Source organism: Rana temporaria, chromosome 11 (assembly GCF_905171775.1).
Source record: "Rana temporaria chromosome 11, aRanTem1.1, whole genome shotgun sequence".
Classification (NCBI taxonomy): Eukaryota; Metazoa; Chordata; class Amphibia; order Anura; family Ranidae; genus Rana; species Rana temporaria.
In genome coordinates this window covers 154,369,515-154,390,528 of record NC_053499.1, presented here as the reverse complement: position 1 = coordinate 154,390,528, position 21,014 = coordinate 154,369,515, and positions in this window count along the sequence as shown.

Below are 21,014 nucleotides of genomic sequence, written 5' to 3'. Positions count from 1 at the left end.
GGGAATCATTGTGGTCGGATGGAGGGGCAATAACAGAATTACTTCTGTTATGTATATTCTGATGGCTGTTTACACTGAACTGTGGATCACCCCATATTTTGAAAACATTTAATCAAAACACAGGAAAGACAGCCAATCCTGGGAGAGCTGGACGGGAGAGGAGAGGAGGAGAGGGGAGGGGGATGTGAATTGTGCACTTTACAGAAGCTGTGCATGTCTGCAAGCTAGTGCACGAGATATGTAAATAACCTGTCACTCAAGCAAGGACTTTGGTCTTTATCTGGAAGTCTGTTTTATTTCACTGAACAATAAAAAGAGGATTGCTCAGCGCTGGATTAAATCTGTGTGGCAAGACTGGGCACAGATGATAGGAACTCCTATTCTCTACATTGTGACATCAAAAAAAAAAAATACACTTTAAAGCTTACAATCCTATTCTTTGTATCCAATCAAGCAGCCGCTTGCACTGCACAGTTGCTGGTGGATCTAAAGCAGATTGCACAATCAGATTGTGGCGTGCATGGTCAGCTTTCGCATTAACGCAGCGCTAATGTCACTCTGTTTGTACATGTACCGGTCCCTCAGCCAAAACGACTTAACCCTTTACGGACCGCCTGGCGGTTAAATGTGGATCTACATAGACAGGCCAGTAATGCAGAACGATTTATTCCCTGTGGCTGAGCCCATTATATGAATATTACAAGTCAACTTTCTGAAATCTGACACATCGAATGGCAGAAACTTTCATCCCGATTTATGGGTGGTTTTGCGATGCAGAAGAAAGGATGCAAAATTGGCTATGTCCCATTTTAATAGTGCCAGCGTGTCTCATAACTCATCCTTACCCCCGGATAACCTATCTTTAAATCTCCGCCAGTTAGAGAGGTGCGCATGAAATAAATGCAATGCGGCATAGAAAGAAATCATCTTTTCACATTAGTTTTACAGCAAAGAATAAAGAGGAAAACGTCTTTAAAAAACCTAGATTTCTGCGAGCGCCGGAATTAATTCTTCAGTCCTGAGTGGCCCTCGTGAATGGGAAGGCAGACCAGCGGATGGCTGACAAGGTACTAAAATCATTTACAGGGACACTTCGCTGTTGAGTTTATGAGTCTGGCCTCATAGTGGGCAATATTGTCTCAGGATGGATACAGTGATTGTCATTCATTATACGTCAATAGGAATAAGGATATAGCTCAAAGCAGCATGACAGAGCTCAAAAGGGAGGCAGTAGGAGGTCAGTAGCAGCTTAGACGAGAGACAGAACGAGGTCAGAAGAAGCTCAGAAGGGAGATGGAAGGAGGTCAGAAGCAACTCAGAGGGGAGATGTAAGGAGCACAAAAGCAGCTCAGAAGGGAGACGGAAAGAGGTGAGAAGCAGGTCAGAAGAGAGACAGAAGGAGTTCAGAAGCAGCTCAGAAGGGAGACGGAAAGAGGTCAGAAGCAGGTCAGAAGAGAGACAGAAGGAGTTCAGAAGCAGTCCAGAAGGGAGCTGGAGGGAGGTCAGAAGCAGGTCAAAAGGGAGATGTAAGGAGGTCAGAAGAAGCTCAGAAGGGAGACGGACGGAGGTCAGAAGAAGCTCAGAAGGGAGATTAAAGGAGGCCAGAGGCAGCCCAAAAGGGAGATGGAAGGAGGTCAGTGGCTGCCCAGAAGGGAGATAAAAAAAGGTTAAAAGCAGTTCAGAAGGGAGATGCAAAGAGGTCAGAAGCAGGTCAGAAGAGAGACAGAAAGAGTTCAGAAGCAGTTCAAATAGGAGACGGAAGGAGTTCAGAAGCAGCTCAGAAGGGAGACAGACGGAGGTCAGGAAAAGCTCAGAAGGGAGAAAGAAGGAGGTCAGAAGCAGTCCAGAAGGGAGATGGAGGGAGGTCAGAAGCAGCTCAGAAGGGAGATGGAAGGAGGTCAGAAAAAGCTCAGAAGGGAGATGGAAGAAGATCAGAAGAAGCTCAGAAGGGAGATGGAGGGAGGTCAGAAAAATCTCAGAAGGGAGATGGAAGAAGATCAGAAGAAGCTCAGAAGGGAGATGAAAGGAGGTCAGAAGCAGCTCAGAAGGGAGATGAAAGGAGGTCAGAAAAAGCTCAGAAGGGAGATGAAAGGAGGTCAGAAAAAGCTCAGAAGGGAGATGGAAGGAGGTCAGAAGCAGCTCAGAAGGGAGATGAAAGGAGGTCAGAAAAAGCTCAGAAGGGAGATGAAAGGAGGTCAGAAAAAGCTCAGAAGGGAAAAGAAAAGAGGTCAGAGGCAACCCAGAAGGGAGATGAAAAGAGGTCAGAGGCAACCCATAAGGGAGATGGAAGGAGGTTAAAAGCAGTTCAGAAGGGAGAAGGGAAGAGGTCAGAAAAAGCTCAGAAGGGAGATGGAAGGAGGTCAGAAGCAGCTCAGAAGGGAGATGAAAGGAGGTCAGAAAAAGCTCAGAAGGGAGATGGAAGGAGGTCAGAAAAATCTCAGAAGGGAGATGGAAGAAGATCAGAAGAAGCTCAGAAGGGAGATGAAAGGAGGTCAGAAGCAGCTCAGAAGGGAGATGAAAGGAGGTCAGAAAAAGCTCAGAAGGGAGATGAAAGGAGGTCAGAAAAAGCTCAGAAGGGAGATGAAAGGAGGTCAGAAAAAGCTCAGAAGGGAGATGGAAGGAGGTCAGAAGCAGCTCAGAAGGGAGATGAAAGGAGGTCAGAAAAAGCTCAGAAGGGAGATGAAAGGAGGTCAGAAAAAGCTCAGAAGGGAAAAGAAAAGAGGTCAGAGGCAACCCAGAAGGGAGATGAAAAGAGGTCAGAGGCAACCCATAAGGGAGATGGAAGGAGGTTAAAAGCAGTTCAGAAGGGAGAAGGGAAGAGGTCAGAAAAAGCTCAGAAGGGAGATGGAAGAAGGTCAGAAGAAGCTCAGAAGGGAAAAGAAAAGAGGTCAGAGGCAACCCAGAAGGGAGATGAAAAGAGGTCAGAGGCAACCCAGAAGGGAGATGAAAAGAGGTCAGAGGCAACCCAGAAGGGAGATGGAAGGAGGTCAGAGGCAACCCAGAAGACTTGAGGTAAGAAGAAGCTCAGAATTGAGATGAAAGGAGGCCAGAAGCAGCTCAGAAGAGAGACAGGAGGTAAGAAGAAGCTCAGAAGGGAGACGCAGTTCAGAAAAACATAGATGGTGATAAAAAAAGATCAGATTAGGTAAGAAGGTCTAATAAAGCTTTAATTGGGAGTCAAAAGCAGCTCAGAATGGGGCCTAAAGCAGCTCTGAAAGTATCAGAAGCAGCACAGAAAGGGGTCAGAAGAAGCTCTGAAGGAATTACAAGAAGCAGACCAAAAAGTGGTTTGAAGCCACTAAGGAGGTCAGAAAGGTTTTGACCAATGAAGCCAACTGGAGGAGGGCAGCTCATAAAAGGGGTAAAAAGCATGTTAATTAATCTATGGTGTGTAGGCACATCAGACCATCAGCCAGCTTCATCGGTTAACCGATGACAACGGTCCTTTGGACCATTCTCATCGGATGGACTGATCGTGTGTATGAGGCCTTACAACCATCCATCAAGGCATTTTTTTCAGCAAATTTTTTTGTGCTGAAAATGCCCCCCTCGGCTTATACTCGAGTCTGTGTCGAATCTGCTGCTTCGTGCGCCTGATCTCCCAGCGGTGTGACGTCAGTCTAGTCGACGGCCGTACTCTGTAACAAAGCCCCACCTCCTCATCCTAATCCTTGTCCTTGATAGGCTGAACACTGACTCACTTCTGGGAAACTAAGTGTTCCGCCTATCACGGACGAGGAGGAGAAGGGACTTTGTTAGATGGCCGCTGACTCACTGCATTACAGGTATGCAGTGAGACATGCAATGGGCACAGTGAGGCTGCAATGGGCACAATGAGGCATGCAATGGGCACAGTGAGACATGCAATGGGCACAGTGAGGCATGCAATGGACACAGTGAGGCTGCAATGGGCACAGTGAGACATGCAATGGGCACAGTGATGCAGATGGGCACAGTGAGGCATGCAATGGCCACAGTGAGGCTGCAGATGGGCACAGCGAGGCATGCAATGGACACAGTGAGGCTGCAGATGGGCACAGTGAGACATGCAATGGGCACAGTGAGACATGCAATGGGCACAGTGAGGCTGCAGATGGGCACAGTGAGGCTGCAGATGGGCACAGTGAGACATGCAATGTACACAGTGAGGCTGCAGAAGGGCACAGCGAGGCTGCAGATGGGCACAGTGAAGCTGCAAATGGCCATCGTTGACCCTCTTTTCCACTTACAGTAGCTGCTCCATTTCCTACCCTAGGCTTATACTCGAGTTAATACGCTTTCCCAGTTTTTTGTTGTAAAATTAGGTGCCTCGGGCTTATATTTGGGTCGGCTTATACTCGAGTAAATACGGTAGGTCATGAAAACAGAAAGATTGTATTAAAAAAAAAATCATTACTATGTTGATGGAGGGGAGAGAGGAACAAGTGAAAATATAATCAGATTTAAGGCAAGTAAATATAAAAATAAATACATTTTATTATTTCTCTTGGCATGCAAGTACTTGACATGAAATGAATGTAACAATACATTTTAGAATATATATATATATTTTTTTATTAGTGCGATGGTCAGGGACCTTTCCTACTTTCAGGACTATCCCTCGAAGTCAGGGACATTCTATGACTGAAGGTGGGAAGAAATAATGATAAATCTGAGAAATAAGAGAAAATCCGTCTTGTGTCTCCTCCGCGAGAAAAGAGGAATTGCGATAAAGATGTTTTCTTCATTTTTCTTTCTTTCTTTTTTTTTTTTGCAAAAAGACGCCTGTGCTGATTTGCTTGTGTTAACAGCTCTCTCTAAACATCTCTATCAATCTTTGATTTGCTCCTTCTGTCGGCCTTCTATAAATACAAAATCTACTGAAGAACATCCCAAATCCTGAACTTTTGAACTGTTTTTGTTAAAACATGAGCTGTATATTTTATTTAGCTATAGAGACTCCTTTCCAAGTCCTGACAACAGGAACACACACGCACACGCTCCGCAACGGGGACAGAAGAGAGAAAGAATTCCAATGTGCATTAAAGGGGAACTCCGAGGTTCCCACCGGTAGCTCTTTGCACCCTTTGGTATTCGCTGTGCAGTCCCCGGGACCCGGCAGCCAGTAGTCATTGCTTTCCATGCCCAGGCGTTTCCTCAATGACAGGGAAGGAAATTGTGTCCTTTCTGAGCTGACATCTCAATCAGGAGGACCCCGTATTGTGCCTGTCCAACCAGTGGCCCTGAGGCCGAATGCGGCCCTTTGGTTCTTACTATGTGACCCTTTGGGCCACAGCAGCCAGTAGTCATTGTTTTCCTTCCCTAGATCAGGGGTCTCCAAACTTTTCAAACAAAGGGCCAGTTTATTGTTCTTCAACCTTTAGGAGGGCCGGATTGTGGCCAGCGGGGGCAGAAAAAGCCCCGGGCCCAGCATTAATGAGAATAAATACAGTATGGCTTCATAGTTTGCGATCAGTAGGATAAAGAGTAGTGCCCCTATTAGTAGGAGTAATTGTATCTCATCATTGGTATCAGTGGAAGAAAAAGTGCCCCCTTGTTGGAGTCAGTGGGAAGAATAGTGCCTCATATCAGTGGGAGGAATAAAGCCCAGAGGGCCGGATAAAGGCAAGCAAAGGGCCGCATCTGGCCCTCGGGCCGCAGTTTGGAGACCCCTGCCCTAGATGTTTATTTAGTGACAATGGCCCGGATTCAGAGAGCAATTGCGCCTGCGTAACCATAGTTACGCAGCGCAATTGCTGACTTGCTCCAGCGTTACGAATGCTCCTGATTCAGGAACATCGTAACGCCGACTGCAGCCTAAAATCTGCGTGGCATAAGGCTCTTATGCCACGCATATTTTAGGCTGCATTCTTGCGATGCCCGCTAGGGGGCGCTCCCATTGTGCTCAGTGTATAGTATGCAAATTGCATACTAACACCGATTCACAATGTTGCGCGAGCCCTTCGTACGCAAGTTACGTCGTTTCCGTACGGCGTGTTTAGCGTAAGGCTGCCCCTTCTAATAGTAGGGGCAGCCAATGCTAAAGGATACCCGTCGTTCCCGCGTCGCGAGATTTGAAATCTACGTCGTTTGCGTAAGTGATTCGTGAATGGCGCTGGACGCCATTCACGTTCACTTTGAAGCAAATGACGTCCTTGCGACGTCATTTGCCGCAATGCACGTCGGGAAAGTTTCCCGACGGAGCATGCGCTCTACGCTCGGCGCGGGAGCGCGCCTAATTTAAATGATTCCTGCCCCCTACGGGATCATTTAAATTGCGTGCTCTAGCGCCGGGCAATTTTGCCAGCGCGCCCGCGCAATTCACGGACCCTCTGCTCCGTGAATCAAGGGCAGCAGAGCAAATTTGCGGGGGCGCAGGGCAAAATCGTTGCCCTGCGCCTCCGCAAAAAAAGCGCAAATCTCTTTGAATCCGGGCCACTGTGTCATCTCTGAGCTGGTACCTCAGTCCAGGAGAAAGATAGTGACCCTTGATGATGCCTGTCCAACCAGTGGCCCTCGAGCTGCCCAGTCTGCTGGGCTCTGATGAAGAGGCGTCAGCCGGTGGTGACCCCTTCACTTTCTCTACGATCGATTGGAGTGTGGTTCGAGGTCATCTCTTTGCAGCTTATGTCGATTAAGCTTTACTGCGATTTTTTCCACCACATTTCTGAGTAGGCCCTGTATATATTTTAACTATATTAAAACCATTTGACGGTAATACACTAGGCTGGTGCGCCTTTGTTTTCTTATCTCTTTGCCTCTGATTTTAGAGGGCTTGTGTACTCCACGTTTTTGTGTCACCTCTTTACGTGTGTGCACAGGCCCGTCGCTACAGGACAGGCAAAACAAACAATTGCTTGGGGCCCCGAGCTGGCCTGGGGCCCCAACTTCCCCTTCCCAGGCTGTAGCGTGGCCGAGCTCCTCTTCCTTCCTCATTGAGTCCTGTCAGTCCGGCCGGGTACCACGCGTGGTACATGAGATTCAGTTTCCTGTTCCCGGCCGGACTGACAGGAAGTGCACACTGAGTGCTCACTTCCTGTCAGTCCGGCCGGGAACACAGGAAACTGAATCTCCTGTACCGCGCAGTACCCGGCCCGGGCACTATCTGACAGGAGGAAGAGAAGCTCGGCCACGCTACAGCAGCAGCCTACAGGGAAGAAGGGGAGGTGAGAATAGAAAAACATAGGGACCGGGGGGGGGGGTGAGGAGTAAGAACATGGGTGTAAAAAATTTGTGAAGCGCTAACATAGGCTTTGCGTGCGGGGGGGGGGGGGTGCTTGGGGGCCCCCATTTTGCTTGGGGCCCCCAAATTCCTTCAAACGGCCCTGTGTGTGCACATTTATTTTTTTGGCACCGGGTGAAGTTTTGGGCTTTCAAAAAAACTGAGGGTTTAGATCTCAATAGGCCAAATCCTCAAAAGGGATACGCAGGCGGATCTGCTGTTCCGCCTGCGTATCCCTGTGCCTATCTTTGGAACTGAACTGATCAGAAGCAGTTTTCCAAAGATAGGCAGAAGATCCGACATCTGTAAAAGACTTACACTGTCGGATCTTAGGATGCAGTACCGCATCCGCCGCTGGGGGCATTTCGCGTCGAAATGCCGCTTCGCGTATGCAAATGAGGACTTACGGAGATCCACAAAGCTTTTCAGCTTTGTTTTTTTTCCGTAAGTTTACGTTTGCATGCGTAAAATTAGGGCTGGTTTTACAAGGTGTAAACTGTTTACACCTTGTAAAAACAGACCTTTTGTTCGATCGCCGCAATTTTTTTTTCAATTCGATTTTTTTTTTTCGCTGTATCTTTTTTTTAACCCGTCGCAACTTTATTGTCCCGTCGCAATCCACAAAGCCCGGCGTAACGTAATTTCGCGCGATGCACGTCGGGAAAATGACGTCACGAGCATGCGCAGTACGGCCGGCGCGGGAGCGCGCCTCATTTAAATTGTCATCGCCCCCTGGATAACAGGACCGCCTTGCGCCGGGAGAATTTAGGTTACACTGCGTGAAATTTCTAGGTAAGTGCTTTGTGGATCGGGCACTTAGGTAGAAATTTCCCGCCAGTGTAACTTAAATGGGAAAAATTAAGTTAGGCTACGATTTTGAGGATTTGGCCCAATGTTCCTACCATTGTAAAGTAAAAAAAAAAAAAAACAGCGATTAGCGAATTGACTTCGTAGCAAAAAAAATAAAAAAATAGTCATCGATATAAATGTGTCCAGGCACCGGCAGCGCCCAGCTCCCACCAGCTATTTCAGTCGCGATAATTTGACTTTTGGCCCACACACACACATGTCAGCGACAACACCATCTCCAGAGAGCGGCGGAGAGAGCGGGAGGGAGAGAAAGAAGAGACAAAAAACAATGTGTGTTTACAGCTGTACAGTACACTACTACAGATTATATGTTTTCAGTGCAACGGCCACAACAGAATGCTAATTAGCATAGAGGCGCGGAAGAACGAGGCTGCGGAGGGCTCGCCGCTCCATTATATCAGACCGACCAGCTGCCGACACTGATGTCACTTATCCTCTGGTGCCTTGGGTTCTGCTCCAAAAATACTATTTCCAATACCACGTTAATATTTTAAAAACGCGGAGGTGGCACGTTGTCATTTTTTTTTTTTTTTCTTGGTGGCGCCCGGTCCGCTAAGCTGCCCTGAATTCCATATTTAGAAATAATTTAGGAGCCGCATTTTTTTTTTTTTGGATGCCGACTGAATCCTGAAAACGACGGCGAGCAGCTCGATCCGCGGCAAAACGCATAACTATCCTGACATCACTTAGGAGACTTAGATTGGCCGGTTAATGGAAGCCCTAACCAAAATCAATACGCCATAACAGCAATGGATTTTTTTTTTCTTTTTTAAATAGAACAAAAAAAAAAACGCAATGTTACAGATCTGTGATCTTTAAAGGAAAACACTGAAGTATATAAATGTGATATAGACATAGGGTATACAATATCAATAAATATATATATATATATATATATTTTTTTTTTTTTATTATTATTATTATTATTATTTATTTATTTATATGTTTTTATATATTTTTTTTATTTATACATTATCATTCCTTTTAAATGTATTTTATTTATATTCAGGGGGACCCTGAATATATTTACATCTATTTTTATTTATAATAGATTTATTTTATTTATTTATATGTTTTTATATATTTTTTTTAATTTTTACATTATCATTCATTTAAATTTATTTTATTTATATTTATATTCAGGGAGACCCTCTATATAATTTATATATATATATATATATATATATATATATATATATATATATATATATATATATATATATATATATATATATTCATTTACTATATATTTATTTTATTTATTTATATGTTTTTATATTTTTGGTTATTTATACATTGTCATTCCTTTTAAATTTATTTTATTTATATTTATATTCAGGGGGACCCTCAATATATGAATATATATTTTTATTTATTATATATTTATTTTATTTATTTATATGTTTTTATATTTTTTTATTTTTACATTATCATTCCCTTTAAATTTATTGTATTTCTATTCAGGGGGACTCTCAATATATATATATATATATATATATATATATATATATATATATATATATATATATATATATATATATATATATATATATATATATATATATATATATATATATATATATATATATATATATATATATTTTATTATTATATATTTATATTTATTTAATTATATATTTATTTTATTTATTTATATGTTTTTATATTTTTTTATTTATACATTATCACTCCCTTTAAATTTATTGTATTTCTATTTCTATTCAGGGGGACTCTCAATATATATATATATATATATATATATATATATATATATATATATATATATATATATATATATATATATATATATATATATATATATATATATATATATATATAATATTTAACTATATATTTATATGTATTTAATTGTATATTTATTTTATTTATTTATGTATGTTATTTGTAAATAATGTAGGTATGGTCCATTGTTGTCAACATCAGTAAGCCCTCCCTGCACTTTCCCCAAAGCAGCTGGTCCTTGAGCCCACGCTGCCCGAAATTGGGGGCCCCATGATGGCACTGAGAGTGATGGGGGGGATATCTGGGGTGTAGAGGGGCCAGAGTGCTGGGGGGATATCTGGGGTGTAGAGGGGTCAGAGTGCTGGGGGGATATCTGGGGTGTAGAGGGGTCAGAGTGCTGGGGGGATATCTGGGGTGTAGAGGGGTCAGAGTGCTGGAGGGATATCTGGGGTGTAGAGGGGTCAGAGTGCTGGGGGGATATCTGGGGTGTAGAGGGGTCAGAGTGCTGGGGGGATATCTGGGGTGTAGAGGGGTCAGAGTGCTGGGGGATATCTGGAATGTAGAGGGGTCAGAGTGCTGGGGGGATATCTGGGGTGTAGAGGGGTCAGAGTGCTGGGGGGATATCTGGGGTGTAGAGGGGTCAGAGTGCTGGGGGGATATCTGGGGTGTAGAGGGGTCAGAATGCTGGGGGGATATCTGGGGTGTAGAGGGGTCAGAATGCTGGGGGGATATCTGGGGTGTAGAGGGGTCAGAGTGCTGGGGGGATTTCTGGGGTGTAGAGGGGTCAGAGTGCTGGGGGGATATCTGGGGTGTAGAGGGGTCAGAGTGCTGGGGGGATATCTGGGGTGTAGAGGGGTCAGAGTGCTGGGGAGATATCTGGGGTGTAGAGGGGTCAGAGTGCTTGGGAGATATCTGGGGTGTAGAGGGGTCAGAGTGCTGGGGGGATATCTGGGATGTAGAGGGGTCAGAGTGCTGGGGAGATATCTGGGGTGTAGAGGGGTCAGAGTGCTGGGGGGATATCTGGGGTGTAGAGGGGTCAGAGTGCAGGGGGGATATCTGGGGTGTAGAAAGGTCAGGGTGCTGGGGGGATATCTGGGGTTTAGAGGGGTCAGAGTGCTGGGGGGATATCTGGGGTGTAGAGGGGTCAGAGTGCTGGGGGGGGATATCTGGGGTGTAGAGGGGCCAGAGTGCTGGGGAGATATCTGGGGTGTAGAGGGGTCAGAGTGCTGGGGGGGGATATCTGGGGTGTAGAGGGGCCAGAGTGCTGGGGTGCCATCAATCTAGCAGATATATTATATGCACAGGACAGCTTTGTTACTTTATGTATGTAATATTTTCCCCACTGTTTCTTTGCTGTACAGAATGATTGTTCATGTAGTTAAAGCGGTGGTTCCCCCTAAAACAAATTTCTAACAATACATTCGTAAGACCCGTTACACTGCGGGTAGGCTGGCTTTTGTTTTTGTTTTTTAGTACATACCTCGATCTCGCCGTTTCGTCCCTAGGCGGTGGGCGTTCCTAGTTGATTGACGTTTCTCCGACGGGCACATACGTGATGTCACGACTTTCCGAAAGAAGCCGAACGTCGCTGCGCAGGCGCGGTATAGAGCCGACTCTATACGGCGCCTGCGCAATGACGTTCGGCTTCTGTCGGAAAGTCGTGACGCGCAGTATGCGCCCGTCGGAGAAACGTCAATCAACTAGGAACGCCCACCGCCAAGGGACGAAATGGCGAGATCGAGGTATGTACTAAAAAACAAAAACAAAAGCCAGCCTACCCGCAGTGTAACGGGTCTGACGAATGTATTGTTAGAAATTTGTTTTAGGGGGAACCACCGCTTTAATGCGGAGCTCCACCCAAAAGTTGCCTCCTACCTACTTGATGTCTGTTTACCTGCACTGCCTCCATTGTAGGGGCCCCAGAGCATTACTTTGCTCAGGGGCCCATGATGCTATTAAGATGGCCCTGCACCCCCTAAGTTAAAAAGGTCCAAATTGGGCCCAAAGTGTCAGTATATCCTCATTGAGAAATGCCGGTCTGGAGTGCATGTAGGCAGGATGATACGCAGTGCTTTAGCAAATTAAATGGCACTTGGTTAGGGTTGCGCCGGGGCATTTACGGTCATCTTAAATCGACTGCAAATTGTGCCAGCCCCCCCCCCTCAGCATACCTAAATCTAGACAAAAGATTTCCGTGGAAATAAAAGGTTATTAAACATATTTCTATACATGTATTTCAAATTCCAAAGTGTTCCCATCTCCGTGTCCTCAGTTCCCACTCCCTCTTTATTTTATTATTATATCGTCTTCTTTTCTTTTCTTTTCTTTTCTTTTTTTTTTTCTTTCGGCAAATTTATTTTTTCTTTGTTGTTTCACATGTTATTTGGATGAAATGTACTTGACGTTACTGATTGCGGCTATATAAATGCTGTAATGAGAAACAAGTTCAATTGTTTATGTATATTAATGCTGAACAGAGGTATTATTGACATCTGTTCGGCAGATTTTCGGCGACTTGGTACAAACACAGGAATCCTCTTTGTTTGGCTGGATTCGTGAAAAAGCTTGGATGAAATTTCTCGGGGTAAATATGCTACTTGTAAACTATTCGGCCCTGGTTTGCATTTTGGAGACAGGCGCGATTTTGCACCTTTGAAAAAAGGCGTTCGTCTTTCTACGGACCTACAAAAAAAAAACAAAAAACGATCTACACTAGCCCCCCCCCCCCCCCAAAAAAAATGATCTACACTAGCCCCCCCCCACCCCCGCCCCCCCAAAAAAAAACGATGGCCAGACTAGAATTAAAGTAGATGTAAACCTTAAGGCCCCGTTCACATCTCTGCGTTTCCAATCGTATGGCAAACCGCACAGAAAATGCGCGTGCGCATTTTCTGTGCGGTTTGCCATACGATTGGACGCATCGCACTTGTGTTACTATAAAACGGTAATGGTACCCCACACGCGGGTAGCGGGCGCGCACTTGACAATTATGCTGCAAGCGCACCCAAAAAAGCGCAGTGCCACACTCCAGGAGCTTCTCTGGGGTGTTTGTCGCGCATAGGGCAGCCCACTTACTTGAATGGGCTGCCCTAGAAGGCATTTGTCTTTCTATGGATCTACCTGAATCCCCTCCCCCCACCATGGGCAGGAAGGGTTATATAGAAGGCCAAACCGAAATGAAAGTAGATGTACACCCTAAGGCCCCGTTTAAGGTGTGTGACATAATCAGTGCCACTCTTTGCATAATTACACTATGAGTACAGTATGCAGTGGTGATGCACCTCATGGGTGGGTCCATGACTCCCTGCACTTACAGTACGTCTTTTGTTAGACTCGGATTGCAAATGACTCGCACGGTTCTCCTCCGCTTTGGTCTCTTGCAGGTGGGCTGTCTTCAATGATGGAGGGTGTGTGACATCATCAGGGCCGCTCTCTGCATTATTACAGTATGCAGAGGTGATGCCCCTCAGAGGTGGATCCATTACTCCCTGCACTTACAATATGTCATTGGTCAGGCTGCCTTAAAACCCAACTCAAAGATATATATAATTTATCCTTTCCAGATGTCTTCAGACGAGTCAAATTACCCGCAGGGTCCTTTTCTGCTTCAGATATTCTCCTGACGGTGGGTGGTCTTCAATGATGCAGGATGTGTGACATCATGAGTGCCGCTCTCTGCATCTTTACACTATGAGCGCAGTATGCAGAGGTGATGCCCCTCAGGGGTGGATCCATGACTCCCTGCACTTACAGTATGTCATTGGTACAACTGAGGACAAATAGTGGCAGGAAGACATTAACTACAGGGGATTACACTGTTAATGCAAGATGCAGTGGTGATGCTCCTCAGGGGTGGGTCCATGACACTACGCAACTACAGTATATCCTCAGTCAGACTGAGGACATCTAGTGGCAGAATGACATTACTACAGGGTATTACACTGTTAATGCAAGATGCAGTGGTGATGCTCCTCAGGGGTGGGTCCATGACACCGCGCACTTACAGTATGTCCTCAGTCAGACTGAGGACATCTAGTGGCAGAATGACATTACTACAGGGTAGTACACTGTTAATGCAAGATGCAGTGGTGATGCTCCTCAGGGGTGGGTCCATGACACCGCGCACTTACAGTATGTCCTCAGTCAGACAGAGGACATCTAGTGGCTGGTGGCGGAAAGAAACTACTGCAGGTAGGCACCAAGGAAATGAGTACTGTTGGAGGGACTGAGCTTGGCTTTAACAGATGGGTTCACAACCTGTGGCCCTCCAGCTGTTGTGGAAGTACAAGTGCCATCATGCTCCTGCCTTTGGGAGTCATGCTTGTAACTTGGAATGCTTCATGGGACTTGTAGTTCCGCAACACCTGGAGGACCACAGGTCGAGCACCCATGCTTTAACACAGGGGTCTTCAAACTAAGGCCCTCCACTTGTCCAGGAACTACAATTCCCATCATGCCTAGTCATGTCTGCGAATGTCAGAGTATTACAATGCCTCATGGGACGTGTAGTTCCGCAACAGCTGGAGGGCAGTAGTTTGAGGATCCCTTCACAATGAACGTCGCATGCGCGTGGTAACACAATACAACGCACTGGACAGCTATGAAGGTGGCCTCAAATAGGTTTCGAATACTGGTTTGGGTAGAAGACGCCTTGCACGAAATAGGTAGAAAAAGACAACAGAAGAGCTTCTTCCAGGCAGTGGGCTTTTTACTATAATAAGGTTTACTTGATATGACTAGCCCTTTATTAAAGCCAGAGGAAGAATATGACACCCAGGGAGCCAACAAAAAAAAGGCAATGGCGCCGTGACAGGTTTCTTTTTTTTTGCCTCTTTCACCTTCTATCAATGTCTATCTGCCTGAATCAACGCTAAAGTGATTCCCCATTGAGAGTGTATAATATGTACGCCAACCAATATGTCCCGCAATGCCACCGGTACCAAGAAATCTCATATACTCCAGTTGCTAAGCCAGGACTGTCCCCCCCTCCCCCCCTCCCCCCCACTGTGACCACATCATGATTTTTTTTTTTTTTTAAATTGGATCCAGGAGCTCGTTAAATTACACAGTCGCTGCATGTTAAAGAATCCGACAAATTTTACACCAACAATAATATACTTTCTATTACTGCTCATCAGTCTGTGACAGGTCTGTCTGTTCACTTAAGAATAGCCAATTTATGCTCATCACCTTAAAAATAAAATAAAAAAATTCACATCTGCAGAAGAAAATGGCTTTTTCTGTGTTTTTTTTTTTTTAAAGACTATGGCCCGGATTCACAAAGCACTTGCGCCGACGTATCTCAAGATACGCCGCGTAAGTGCAAATATGCGCCGTCGTATCTGTGCGCCGGACCCACAAACTAAGATACGCCTAAAAAATAGGCTTCATCCCGCCGATGTAACTTGCCTACGCCGGCGTAGTGTGGACGCATGGTGGCGCTCCCATTGATCAGCCATTCAAATATGCAAATGAGGAAAATACAGCGATTCACGAATGTACGCGCGGCCGACGCAGGCTACGAGTGGTGCGCGTAAGTTGTACGTCCGGCGTAACGTTAAGCCCCATAAAGTAGGTGCAACCCGGCAGCAGACATGCAAAGGTCTGCACCAAGGAATACAAGCCGGCGTATTTTACGTAGTTTACGTTGGACGTGAGTCTGGCTGAGCATAGGATACGTTCATGGCGTAGGCAGTGATCCGGCGTACCTTAGGCAGTTGTTCCGACGTGGTTGTGAGCATGCACAGGGGGATGCGTCCACGACACGACGCAATGCGCAGTTCATTAATTGTACTTGTCTGGCGCTCGGACCATCATTTGCATGGGGTCACGCCTCATTTGCATGGGTTTGCATGGGTCAAGCCCACTTCCACCTACGCCGGCCTGCGCCTTCAAAATCTACGCCACGCCGATGCAGCGTGGGGAGCAAGAGCTTGCTGAATGCGGTGCTTCCCTCTCTGCACTGCGTCGGCGTAGCGCACAGGGGGGTATGCGCTGCAGCAGCGTAATGTGCGCCTGCTGTCTGTGAATCCGGGCCTATCAGTCTGGATCTACAGTATGTACTCCAGCAAACCTTGTGCCCCGTACATCCATAGGAGGTGCCATGAGAGGCCTTGTTCCGGCTCTTTCTGCTGTAGGGTGACAACCCTTTGTAATGAGGAAAAGATGATCGGCAACTCCGGTTGTTGCTCTTTAAAAAATCATCGTATTTATTAACACAGTGAACAAACACAAATGAGAACAGTTGACACGTTTCAGCCTATAAAGGCCTTAGTCATAACCACAACCCTTTGTCCCCGTCCCCCAATTGTGCTTTAATGTTGTCACCCCATCGAGCTGTCATTTCAGGACAATTTCAGGGAGGAAAATTTCATGGAGGGTCCCGGGTCTGAAAAAGGGTTTACAACCACTTTGAATGCAACTACAGTTTAAGGATCTACCTTGTAACATTCGGTGCACCTACAGATGAAGGAACTACCTTGTAACATCCAGTTCACCTACAGTTGAAGGAATTACCTTCATTCAGTGCACCTACAGATGAAGGAACCACCTTGTACCATTTGGTGCACCTACAGATGAAGGAACTACCTTGTACCATTCGGTGCATCTATAGTTGAAGGAACTACCTTGTACCATTCGGTGCATCTACAGATGAAGGAACTACCTTGTACCATTCGGTGCACCTACAGATGAAGGAACTACCTTGTACCATTCGGTGCATCTATAGTTGAAGGAACTACCTTGTACTATTTGGTGCACCTACAGATGAAGGAACTACCTTGTACCATTCGGTGCATCTATAGTTGAAGGAACTACCTTGTACTATTTGGTGCACCTACAGATGAAGGAACTACCTTGTACCATTCGGTGCATCTATAGTTGAAGGAACCACCTTCATTCAGTGCAACTACAGTTGAAAGAACTACCTTGTATCATTCAGTTCATCTAGAGATGAAGGAACTACCTTGTACCATTCGGTGCACCTACAGATGAAGGAACTACCTTGTACTATTTGGTGCACCTACAGATGAAGGAACTACCTTCTACCATTCGGTGCACCTACAGATGAAGGAACTACCTTGTACCATTTGGTGCACCTACAGTTGAAGGAACTACCTTGTACTATTTGGTGCACCTACAGTTGAAGGAACTACCTTGTACTATTTGGTGCACCTACAGATGAAGGAACTACCTTGTACCATTCGGTGCACCTACAGATGAAGGAACTACCTTGTACCATTCGGTGCACCTACAGATGAAGGAACTACCTTGTACCATTCGGTGCACCTACAGATGAAGGAACTACCTTGTACTATTTGGTGCACCTACAGATGAAGGAACTACCTTGTACTATTTGGTGCACCTACAGATGAAGGAACTACCTTCTACCATTCGGTGCACCTACAGATGAAGGAACTACCTTGTACCATTTGGTGCACCTACAGATGAAGGAACTACCTTGTACCATTCGTTGCACCTACTGATGAAGGAACTACCTTGTATCATTTGGTGCACCTACAGCTGAAGGAACTACCTTGTATCATTCGGTGCACCTACAGCTGAAGGAACTACCTTGTACCATTCGGTGCACCTACAGTTGCAGATAACTGATAACAAAAGCAGCTGCTCTCAGCCTGACGCGCTCCCTGCGTATGTTTACTGGTGAGGTTGTAGTTCCCCTTTAACTCTGATGAAAAGGGATGATGTGAATGTAATTACAGAGTTTTTGATTACTCCCGGTGTGAGGTTGTATTTACATGCACTAAGAATAGTAACCGGAGCAATGGCAGAAGCAGTTTACAGCGTTCTAATCCAGCATTAAGTCACCAGATGGGCACTGGTGAGACCCGTCTTCCCAGATCCAATCAGCTGTGTGATTATTAGTCGGCAGAGGTTCTGTACACAAAACCCACTAATCTCCATTAATTTCATTATTTGGTGGCTGGCCGAGTGGAAGCAATGCCCTGCACTTAAAGGGGAGACAAGGAATTTGGTTTTAACTATAAAAAGCAAAAAAAGAAATAAAAAAAAATCTGCTTTTCGTACAGCTGGTATTTATTTTTATTTTTTGGATAGACCAGTTGGAGGAAATGCCCAGCTCATGCCAGCATTGGTGTGTACCCCCCCCCCCCCCCGTCCCGAGGAGCAAATATGGGCAGCGGGCACTTAGGCAGTGTTTGCAGAGCACCGTACAAGCTTCCAGCGCCTGCACTGAAGACCATAGAGAACGCTTCGTCTCTAGTATGGGTGTGTGGAGAATCATCTCCATGGGAGTCATGGCTGTAGCTTTAAACAAGCTTTTAGCAAAATTTAGTAAAAGTCCAGCAAAAGATTGCTTAGGTCTACAACCAGAACACTCGCTATGATATGTGTTTAACATGCTCAGACTGGAGTGATCAGTTTGTTTGGGACCAGTGACATCACTTAGAATACAGCCTATCCTTTCACTACAGACCGGTGACATCACTTAGAATACAGCCTATCCATTCACTAGAGATTGATGACATCACAGAGAATGCAGCCTATCTAATGACTAGAGACCGGTGACATCACTGAGAATGTAGCCTATCCATTCACTAGAGACCGGTGACATCACTGAGAATGCAGCCTATCCATTCACTAGAGATTGATGACATCACTGAGAATGCAGCCTATCCATTCACTAGAGATTGATGACATCACAGGGAATGCAGCCTATCCATTTATTAGAGACTGGTGACATCACTTAGAATGCAGCCTATCCATTCACTAGAGACTGATGACATCACTGAGAATGCAGCCTATCCATTCACTAGAGATTGATGACATCACAGAGAATGCAGCCTATCCATTCACTAGTGACCGGTGACATCACTTAGAATGCAGCCTATCCATTCACTAGAGATTGATGACATCACAGAGAATGCAGCCTATCCATTCACTAGAGATTGATGACATCACAGAGAATGCAGCCTATCTATTGACTAGAGACTAGTGACATCACTGAGAAGGGAACATATCCAATTTCTAGGGACCAGTGACATAATTTAGAATTCAGCCTATCCATTATCTAGAGATTAGTGACATCACATAGATGGTAGCCTATTTATTCACTAGAGACCGGTGACATCACTGAGAATGCAGCCGATCCAATTACTAAGGATCAGTGACATCACATAGATTGTAGCCAATCCATACACTAGAGATCAATGACATCACTTAAATCGTAGCTTATACATTCACTGGAGACCGGTGACATCACTGAGATGGTAGCCTATGCATTTACTAGAGACCAGCGCCATCCTTTAGAATTCAGCCTATGCATTCACTGGAGACCGGTGACATCACTGAGAATGCACCCTATCCAATTACTAGAGATCAGTGACATCACTTAGATTGTAGCCTATCCATTCACTAGAGACCGGTGCCATCATTTAGAATTCACCCTATCCATTCACTAGAGATCAGTGACATCACATTAGTGACATCACATAGAGATGGCAGCCTATCCATTCACTAGAGATCAGTGACATCACATTAGTGACATCACATAGAGATGGTAGCCTATCCATTCACTAGAGATCAGTGACATCACATTAGTGACATCACATAGAGACGGTAGCCTATCCATTCACTAGAGATCAGTGACATCACTTGGAATGCGGCCTATCCATTCACCCGAGACTAGTGCCATCATTTAGAACTCAACCTACCCAGTGACATCACTGACAATGAAGGCTATGCCTCCACATACAGCCTACCCATTCCCTGGAGCCCGGTGGCACCCGGAGAATTCAGCCGGTTAACAACAGTAAATACCCGAGTCCACTCCGGCTGCAGAAACCCCCGTCCTGGACTTTGTATCACCGTACTTAGGCATAACCTCTTGATAAGCAGCCTATACACCTCCTTTGTTACTGGCAAGATTATCTCTGAGCCGACAAATAAAACACGCAATCCCACAATCCCCTTCTTCTTCTCTTTCTTCCATAAATTAATGTTATTTTATTCTGTGCATAATAGAATGCCAAGATAGAAAAAGAGAGGGAGAGAGAGGGAGAGGATGCCGGCGTTGGGGGCTCTGCTCTCTCCCGCAAGAAGGGTTAAATTTATGTTCCATTACAAGCTCCCGTTTTTTTTTTTTTTGTTTCATCTTCTCGGTAAAACACATAACTTAAAATGAAATCAAATATTAAAAATGACAGACTATATAAGTGCTGTGAGTAACTTCAGGTCACGGAGGGAGGGAAGGCAGGCTAGTTGTCAGGCACTATCTGTCAGACTGAATTAGACACAATCAAGGGAGACTGAGAGAGAAGGTGATTGTTATTAGGAAACAGGGCTGTGAGCTGCCGGCCCAGATGTGCTCATGCATATAAAGAGCAGGAAACGGCCCTTTAATTCAGGAAGCCCGGCAAATAGGGCAACACAAAAGGATAAAAGTCCTTTGTCGCTAATAAGCTGCAAGTTACTTTGATAACAAGCCGGGGGTTATAGGACCGTCAGCGAAAAGACATTTCACTCACCCCTCCCTAACTACCCCCCACCACCCCCCCTCTCTACCCTCCACCAACCCCCCCTCTCTACCCCCACCCACCCCCCATCTACCCCCCACCACCCCCCCTCTACAATCACTCACACCCCCATCTACCACCACCACCCCCCCCTCTCTACCCCCTCTACCCCCACCACCCCCTCTCTACCCCCCACCACCCCCCTCTACATTCACCCACACCCCCTCTCTACCCACCACCACCCCCCCTCTCTACCCTCCACCAACCCCCCCTCTCTACCCCCACCCACCCCCCATCTACCCCCCACCACCCCCCCTCTACAATCACTCACACCCCCATCTACCACCACCACCCCCCCCTCTCTACCCCCTCTACCCCCACCACCCCCTCTCTACCCCCCACCACCCCCCTCTACATTCACCCACACCCCCTCTCTACCCACCACCACCCCCCTCTCTACCCACCACCCACCCCCCCTCTACAATCACCCACACCCCCTCTCTACCCACCACCACTCCCCTCTCTACCCCCCACCACCCCCCCTCTCTACCCTCCACCAATTGGGATTTAATCACCGCCGGGGGTTTTTATTTATTTTGTTTTGTAAAAAAAACACAAAAAAAATGAAAAGTGTTTCTGAGTAAAGAAGTACATTTTCTGACTCACTGATGGGCACTGATGGGGCGGCACTGATGAGGAGGCACTAA